This window comes from Balaenoptera ricei, chromosome 15, assembly GCF_028023285.1.
Source record: "Balaenoptera ricei isolate mBalRic1 chromosome 15, mBalRic1.hap2, whole genome shotgun sequence".
Classification (NCBI taxonomy): domain Eukaryota; kingdom Metazoa; phylum Chordata; class Mammalia; order Artiodactyla; family Balaenopteridae; genus Balaenoptera; species Balaenoptera ricei.
Genome location: NC_082653.1, coordinates 14136219 through 14142932, shown reverse-complemented (window position 1 = coordinate 14142932; position 6714 = coordinate 14136219). Strand labels below are relative to the sequence as shown.

Sequence of the window (6714 nt, the reverse complement as noted above, 5' to 3'; positions counted from 1 at the left end):
TGCAGGGCCGGAGCGCCGCGCCGCGCGTCCAGCCGCCGGGGGTGTGCGCCCGCGCAGCCCGGCGTCGCGCCTCGGCGCCCCCACGCGCCCACGCCGCGGCGCGGGGACCCGGGCGGGGGCAGAGGGAGGGCCCGGCCGAGGGAGGGGAAGGGGCCGGTCCTCCACGCGCAGGCAGCGGCCGCGGCAGCCCAGGAGGCGGAGGCAACGGCGGCAGCGGAGGTAGCAACGTGCCCGCCGCAGTCAGCCCCGCCGCGTCCGACCCGCGCCCGCCCGGCCGCCGGCACCGCACCGCGCCGGGGCGCCCTCTCCACTGCGCGCGGTGAGTACCAACCGCGGCGCCCAGCCCGGGCCGCCCGCCGCGATTCGCCGGGCCGGGGTTGACCCGAACCCCCTGGCCTGGGGCATCTCTCCCGCACTCGGCCAGCCGGGGCCTCCGCAGCTGTCGGGGCGCCCGGGGCTCCCAGGGCGCCTCAGGCACAAGGGCAGCGGGTACAGCGGGCAGATCCTGTCTCGGGAAAGTCTGTCCTGGGCTCCAGGCCTCACTTTCCCCGTGCGCCCGGGAGGCGAAGACCCTGAAATTTGCACCCCCGCGCGCGGGACAAGTGCATAGAGCGCAGGCGGTGTAGACTCGCCTGGGTCCTCTGCGTTTGGTTCGTTTTATGGCCCGGGTGGCTCGCGATGAGGGGCGCTCCCCTAACCGGACCAAGAGGCGCCGGCAGCCAAACTCACGCCCTCGGGCGCTGGTTATGGGGTAACGGTGGAGCAAATGGCTGGAATTCCCGGGATGGGGCTGGAATGGCCCACTGAGCCTTTTTTCTAGCTGCATTTCTTTTTTTAAAGTCCGTTTGCGCTTGGCCCGCGCTGGTCCAGCTCTCCCGGCTTTGTACCGGAACCCGCGTCCTGGCGCTGGCTGAAGTTGGAGTTGAAACTTGGAACATCAAAAGGATGTTTAGAAGGAAGCGAGGGTTTTGTTGTAATGGGACAAAGCGGAGAATTGAATGGTTTTTTAGCCTTGCAGCCTGGAGGTTAAACGGCCGTACTGGCCCTTAAATATATTCCCTGCCCCCAAGCAAATAGGTTATAAACTCAAGGAATATTAGGACAGCTTGACAGGGCGAAACATTCGCATCACAAAATCCTCAGTGCGCAAAATCCTCAGCTGCTGAAAGTGAAGCGCTCTGACGGGTGAGGGGTTCCTACTTCCCCTAAACGAAGCCTCGACTGGGCTAAGAGTTGACAGCGAGCGTACGCGTTGCTGCGTTGCGAATGCTCTTTAAAAAGCAAGACTGATGCCGCGGTTTTGATGGATACCGTTTTCTTTTCTCCCCCCTTTCCCCGAAATGCAACGTAATCTTCAGAATTACTTTTATATATGTATATATAAGGTTGAGGTAGATATAAATCACCCGTGGTGGAGGTACTTTTTAATTACGAGGTGCAGTGAAATGAGTGAACATCGGAGTTGGGTGTTGTGGGCAAGTCAGAGCGGAGGTATAATGATTTACAAACATCAGGTGAGAATCTGAGTGCTGAATTGGGTTTGAGTTAGGGAGCTCCCTTCCAAAGGAAATTATAACCAGCGGACAATTGTTTCAAACCGAATCTGTTAATTTCGCGAGCTCTGTCTTGCTTGAGTAAAATTTCTACTAGCAGAGTATGAGCTTAGTAGCCGCTTTACCAGCCTATGGCCCTTTTGGGGGCGGGGGGAGAGAAGGAGGACCTCCTTTTTAAAATAATGTTTGTGAAAAAATCTTTCAGGCAACTTTACCCAAGAAAGTTTCTTTCTTTTCTTTTTTTTTTTTTTTTGACTTTTCTCTCTGCATCACCTTAAGCATCTTAAACTTTATACTTCTTTGCATTTAGACATCCTCAGACTAGGAAAAGTTAATAAGTAATTTATATAACAAATGGTGACCGTTTGAATCTTGCTTTAGAGTAAGCATAAAATCACATTTGTATTCCAGGTCTCCTCGCCTTTTGAGGAAATTCTAAATTTTGCGATTTCGACCCAGGTGGCTAGATCTGAAAGGACTTGAACTTTTAAAAAAGCAGTTCATGTGTCCCATACCAAGTTAGTTAGTAGCTCCATTCTTATAACTTTAGCTTCACGATATGATTAACTATTTTACCTGAAAGGTCTTGGCATTTTTCCTGTCTTGAAATAGCTCACCTAGTATAGTGGCCGCGTGTATGAGAATATTCTATAAACACATACATCTTTCCTAATATGAAATAACTAAAGGAAATACAACAAAATGTCGTTATCCCAATATTTTGAGATTTAAAAAAAACAGATGATTTAATCACTGGAGTTTTAGAATCTTCTTTTTATGCCTTTTGTGTTGTATTAAACACATCATAAAGAAATATAATTTGTTGACTTGTTATAGGATTACCATTTGGCAAAAACACCCAAGACATGCTGTTTCAAATAGGCGGTATTACTTCTGGTTTAAATTGTATGTAAGAGATCACAAGCCTTGTTCCAGACGGATAAATTGATAAAATGCTAGCTGCTGTTGGGAAAGCAAAATAGTCCTCGGCAAAAAAAAAAAAAAAAAAAAAAAAAAAAAAGGCAATGTAGCTAAGTATATTTTGAATTAGGTTGAGCTGGCTACTGAGACCCCGGGCAGTTTGAAAAAAGGTATCCACAATCCAGGCACGTCCACTTTAAGACGTTTTGGGTTCCCCTAGGACAAGAAGACTCCTTTCCCACAAAGAAGAAACCGTTTCCTTATTTTTTCAGTTACTTTTCCAAAGATAACTTGTGTCAGGCGCAGGAGACCAGAGTTATGCCGAAAGCCAACCTAACCAGCTCTGAAACGAGGACTCATTCTTACTCCTTCCACCAGATGTTTTCTAGGTGTCCTCAGCTGGAATGCCCAGTTTGAAACTAATTAGGCCAGCAATAAACTCCTTGTACAATAAAATCGCAGGCCGTGATGGTGCATTAGTGGGGTTCCTAGCAGCTCATGACAGATGCCTCTCTCTCGGCAGAAAGAGCCCATGGCTGTCAGGAAAAAATGAAGGGAGTGGAGGTATCTTGCTTAGATTTTTGCCTGGCCCTCAATATCCAAGCACACCACACACAGCGCATTATCTTCTCCAAGGAGATGCATTGTAACAGGCGTTGAGTTTTGTCTTTGTGGGACAGGCCTGCTTAGCATAAAAATGCTTGGGGAAGAAGTAAAACCATAAGTATTAGGCAGTGGCCACAGGTCTGAGGTGTAGTGTTGAGTGTTGGAGTGTTGAGTGTGTGTGGGTGTAGACTGGGTGCAAAGGCTTCCTCTCCACTAGGCACAGGTAAAATGCAAGGCTCTCCGGCCTGACATCAGCTCCTTCTGGGAGAGGATAACTTTCTCCCCCTAAGATTTTTTACCTCGTTCTCCTGATGTAGTTCTCCTTATCTGGGGGGTTTGTGGAGGTGAAGTGGCTGGTTATTCAGTTACCTCCAAAGGCTGAACCTTCTGACTCTTGCCAAGACTGGGTTTTGTTGATGGAAGGAAACTTTTTTTTCCTAGCTATCTGCTCTGAAAAAGGAGTCGGTGGACTTGGATCAAAAGGAATCTCTTTACAGAGAATTAACCCCAGAGTTGAGAAAACATGGCCTGTTGACAGAAAACACACACATACACTCACTCTCCCCACAAGGCCTTGCTCACTCCCCATCTTCCTCCCTGACCCCCCATCCCCCAGTGTCATAACAGCCTTCGGAAGGGCCCACTTTTTGTCCCCCTACCGTTTGTGGCTGTTCAAACAGTCCCAAACATACAAAACAAAAAGAAGGCTCCGGTAGGGAAACAATTAGCAGAGAATTAGCTGGAGACAATGCTTCATCTTCCTATTTGAAGATCGTAACTGGCCTAATGGTGTTTAACTAACACCTCTTCTAATCCGAGGATAAACCCCCTCAATCAGGTGACAAATACTTGAAATGACTGTCTCAGACCCACTGTCTTGCTGTAAAGGAATCAGAGGGGCCAGGACTAGTTCTTTGTTGCTTGTGATTTAAAATCAGTTTCAAGATATGAGAGTACCTGCCAGGTAGATTGAGAGGAAGAGGACGAAGAAAGCCACAGGCTTTAATTTTTTTTTTTTTTTTTTGCTGCTTTTTTTTCTTTCTTTTTGCTCACTTTCATTCTGTTGGTGCCTTTGCCATGTCTCTCTGCTTAAATTATATCCGTGTATTTAATAATGATGAAAAATAGCTGAGCATTTACATGCCAGGCCTGAAATTAGCTCTTGACATGTATTTTCAGGATGGCTCGCACAACAACATTTTGAGTTAGGTATCACTATTATTTTTTTTTTTACTATTACTATTATTATTTTCCCAACTTTGTTAACAAAGAAACTGAGTCACAAGTCAAATGACTTACAAGAGGCTGAAGAGTGAGTGAGGCCAGAATCTAGGCCTTTAGCCCTCTGCCAACGGGGCTATGAAAACCTTGCCTCAGAGAACATTTCTGCTCTCGTTTCCCTTGGAGAGAGATGCTGTATTTGGATAGTTTTAAATGCGCTGAACACGATTATTTTCTGACTCTACCCTGATGTTTTTTGCTGTTGTCTTAGACGGCAGAAAAATCATATTAAGTATTTAGAAAACACAAATCTGGACTCTGGTGAGTCATGATATTTAGAAGGTTGTACATGGTTATGTAAAGGGAAAAGAAAACGACCATTTACAAGGGCTAATTTGATTTGTTCCTTCAATACTATAACGCCACCCATTTTAGTTCCTAAAAAGAGTCAATAAATTTACCGGCAGTGGCAAGGCCCTAAAATGTTACGGTAGGCTGTCCAAATCCAGTTTACCGGAAGGTGCTGGATCGCTATGGGTGGGTTGTTGCTTGGGGGTTAGATTATAAACATTTGGAGAGCAAAGAATAATTTGGAACAGGTGGTCCCAAGAGTCAGGTAACTGGAACGATTTATCTTTGCCACTTTGAAGATTAGGGGAGGCTGGAGGTTGCCTGAATCTGGGACAGGCAGCCTGAGGGTCGGGGAGGGCTGGGAGGGCCCCCACTTTGGGATGAAGCCTAGAGGGATGGATGAGGGCGTCTCTGCACACAGACCCAGGTCTGTAGAAAGCAGGGCTTCGTCATTCCTGTCATCACCCATCTGATGATACTAGTGAGGGCGCAGATGTAGCTGCTGGTGCTGTTTTGCAGAGGCTGCCTCTGCCTTCGTATGTATGCAGAAATTTAAAACAGGAGCTCAGAGAAACAGACAGCCAAGGGAGACAGGTTTACTTCTCACCAGTTTTGAGAATGTGCACGTGGCCGATTGTCTTTGCCCCGTAATGTCCATTTAGACATATTTTAAAATGAACCAAGGATTTAAAAGGGGCCAGAAATTATTTTGTCACTTAGTCTCCACAGTAGTGTGTCAATAACGTGAAAACGGGTTGTGATTTCAATGGCACTGGATTTTTTTCCCCCTCTGGTTTCCTTTTGAAGATCTAGTAAAGTTAGATTTTAAAAATCTGTGCATTCCCAGATTTAACATATCCGTACATATCTACTCACAATCATTCTGAGGAGAATTGTCAGCTCTCTATGATTTTAACTAAAGGAAAAAATGATAAAATCGACATTTTTTCCCCCAAAGAATGAGGAACTGGAGGGTTTGACTACTGTCTGAAGACAGCAACTTACTTTTGTCTCGCATCAGCTGAATCTGTTAGCTCCCCTTTCTTTTCTGTTCATCTCCCAAGAATGGTCTTTCATAACTGAAATGTACAGTATATTAGCCAAAAGATGTTTTAATTTTGCAAAGAAAAATCATGCCAGAGACGGCCGAGTCTGTTTCAACCATTATTGTTTCTGTAGCATGCATACTTTGGGTTTCATGGTAAGATGTGGTTTGCCAAGAAAGAAAATTACAGCAAGAAACTATGTTGAAAACATATACACTTCTGATTGAGAAATGGGAAAAACACGGAAAAATTCCACACGGTAATTGCTTTAACGTGAGTTTTAAATGTCATTGTTTGACTTATGTCAAAAAGTCCCTCTTAGCTAATTCTCACATATGCTGTTACCAAATATCTCACCTTAAAAATGGCAAATGTGGGGCTTAACTCTGATGATCTTGAGGCTTTCAGAGATAGCCGTAGTCGTAGTGGAAACATTCCAAATTTTTAGATTGTGCAGGCTGAGTTTTTTTTTAAGGTTACTTAGATATCGATTTTATTTTCTTGACCCAAAATAAGAAAACACGGGGAATTCTCAAAAGCTTTTTACAGGCTGCTATTATGAGAAGAGAAGCCAAACCAACATGTATTAGGTCATGAGTTTGAAGTGCATAAATAAGCCCTTGAAGGTCACCAAAACAGGGCGAAAACCACCAGTTCTCCTCACCTCGGCCAAGTCAAATTCCTGCCTGTTTGACGTGTTTGATTCAAGTGGACACAGAAAGGGGGTTTCTGAGTCCACGGTTGAAAGATCTCGATTTGATTTGGGTTCCAAAGATGTTCTTGGGGTAAAGCGGGATGGGAGGGCTGGAATTCCCATATCCTTCGGATCACTCCCTCTCAGGCTCCACTGAAAAAGCAGGTTCCGGGGCATCCCTTCCTCCAAAGGAGATGTTTCTTTCCTGTTGTTTGGATATGCAGAAGCCAAAGGTCAAAAATGGCTTGCATTCCTTCTGGTCAATTTCTTCACCTCCCATCCCCTTCCTGTAGTAACTTAAGTGGTTAAGGTGTTAGTAGTT

At 45.8% G+C, this 6714-nt stretch overlaps 1 protein-coding gene across 1 annotated transcript in view; it reads left to right on the top strand.

Moving 5' to 3' along the window:
* Positions 1-259: 259 nt before the first annotated feature.
* The window catches only part of EYA2 (EYA transcriptional coactivator and phosphatase 2), a 258658-nt gene continuing 252203 nt past the window's right edge, over positions 260-6714 (top strand). The window contains exon 1 of the mRNA XM_059899040.1: positions 260-319. The gene's annotated coding sequence lies outside the window, so the exon portion shown is untranslated. The remainder of the gene's footprint in view (positions 320-6714) is intronic.